Below are 2,408 nucleotides of genomic sequence, written 5' to 3'. Positions count from 1 at the left end.
AAAAGCAGGGAGACTTTGGAACAGGTCCCAGATCCGTTTCATAATGATGCACGTTGGCTTTCTTTGATTACCATTTTATAACACAGACTTAGTTGTCTATTGCTGTGCAATAAATTACTCCGAAGCTTAGTGATTTAAAACTGCAAACACGTTCAGTGTCTGAAGGTCAGAGTTCTGAGAGGGGCTTAGTTCTGCAGGGTTTCTCACGAACTTGCCATCATGATGTTGGCCATGTTTGTTGTCATCCGAAGGCTTGAATGAGGCTGGCGGATCCACTGCCAAGATGGTTCAGCCACATGGCTTCGGGTTGGTGGCCTCGATTCCTCTCCGTGTGAGCTTCTCCACAGGGAAGCTCCCCGTGGTAGCTAACTTCCTCCGGAACAAAGCAGTCCAAGGGTGAGAGTGATCAGGAAGCCAGAGGGCTTTTTATAACTGAGTCTCCAAAGTCAGACACGGTCCCTTCTGCTCTTTCTGCTCATTAGAGGTGTGGAGCATCGAAGAGTTGGCAGTCACAGCTTAAAATTAATACACACTTAGGTACTCAATAAATAGCTTTGAACGAACTGATCTCACTGCATGCAGAAGTTTTATTCTATTTCATTTAACACATTATAAACATGGTTCCCTAGTATTAGGAAATAAATATATCATGGACTTTGCAATCAGACTGGCTTGGGTTTAGATCCCAGCTCCATCTCTGCAAACTTGAACAATGTTGCTAACCTGAAGCTCAGTTTTCCTGCCTGTAAAGTGAGAATAATAGCGCCTATATACCAGAGTTGTTATAAGAATTAAATAATCCAATATAAACGTAGGATCTAATTCGTTGCTTGGCAGGTAGTACTTATTTTTTAAATGGTGTTTATGGTAAATACTATGCATTCCTGCATGAATAGGCCATTCATGCGCTCTCTCTGTATTTTCTGCTGCTCATGGTCGAGGCTTTAAGGATGCAGACATTGAGGGATGAGAGAGCACAGGGACCTCACAGTACAGAAAGGGATGTGCCTTCTGTTCAGTAAAAGCGCAGGATGTACTTGCCGTTTCGGAGTGTAAAAAGCACGGAGCCTAATGCGAGCCATTATGCTGACTGCAGACGTGATTAATGGTTGTCTATTCCAAGCATTAGCACCTATCCCCATAGATACCTGATCACGATGACTAATTAGACAAAAGTTCTTTCCAAAGCCTGTTTGAATTATAGCTCTGATATAATAAACCCCTAAGTCTTTATTCAATTTGTACATGATCTTTGCTTCTGCTCTTTCTCTTTACAAGAATCGATAAGTTGTTTAGACACCTTTAATAGAGAGGAAATGAACAGAAAGCAGGTTTTGCCACTTTATGAAAGTGACTGCTAAATGTTTTACCTTTAAAAAAAGATCATCCTTTTCATCCGCTCAATGAATTGGGATTTTCAGGGAAATTTTCTATGGGTTTATTTGCATGATTAGATGAGGATGATGAATGGTCTTTCCAACAATGAAAGTTGAATTTCACTGTAAATTGTGGGGACCGTGTATCCCAGGCCAGGGGTAATTTGTTTTCTGTTCTTGCCTCGTACCTCACCCAATGCTCATGTTTCCTCTGCTCCTTCATGACATTCAGAGTGCACCTGGGATGCTAAGGTCTTCCCGGAAAATAATTATTTTGAGGCACCACATGAATACCAGGCTAGTGAAGAAAGGGAATAAAATGTTCTGGGACCCTTTCACCCCCAAAGCAGCACATTGTATGAACTGCACTATTATATTCACCAGAATAGTCTTTGTCCTGGGCCCATCCTCTTGGGGGAGAATCTTGTTCTGGTGCTGGTAAGTGAGGTTGTGAAGGAAAAGCACCACATACATTTCAGATGTCGGTGACTTTTAAGGTGGAACAGCAGAACAAGAGCCTGGTACCCACTGTAGTGATCTCTCGTCCTTCAACACCCCCTGTAGCCATAGCACCACGGGTCCCCAGGTGATGTTATTCAAGGCAGGCTGTTTAGGTAGGAACATTGGTGGAGACAATATTGGCCACATACTGTCCCCTTGATCATAGGTCTCAGACATTCTTGTATCAAAGGTATCATAAATATCCCAAAGACAACAATTCTTGCCAATTCCTTCTTGCCAATCCTGTCCCACTCCCAGCGTAAGTCCTAGCATAAGTATACCTTGGGAGACAAGGTGTGTGGTAAGAGGTGCAGGAAACCTTAACATAAAGGGGGGGTGTAGAGTTGTGAATTTAGTGGTTTTGCTATCCATTTATTTAATATACATCGACTGAACATGCACTATTTGCCAGGCACTATTCTAGGTGCTGAAACCTTTGTACTGAGAAAGCCAAGATTGCAAATGGGTCAGGACCACAGTGCTGTGGGCTCTAGGTCAAATCTCAAAAAAACACAAGTTTTGTATTTTAAA

The sequence above is a fragment of the Myotis lucifugus genome, unplaced genomic scaffold, assembly GCF_000147115.1.
Source record: "Myotis lucifugus unplaced genomic scaffold, Myoluc2.0 scaffold_606, whole genome shotgun sequence".
NCBI classification, from domain to species: Eukaryota; Metazoa; Chordata; class Mammalia; order Chiroptera; family Vespertilionidae; genus Myotis; species Myotis lucifugus.
The sequence above is the reverse complement of the archived record's forward strand: the minus strand, read 5'-3'. Positions refer to the sequence as shown.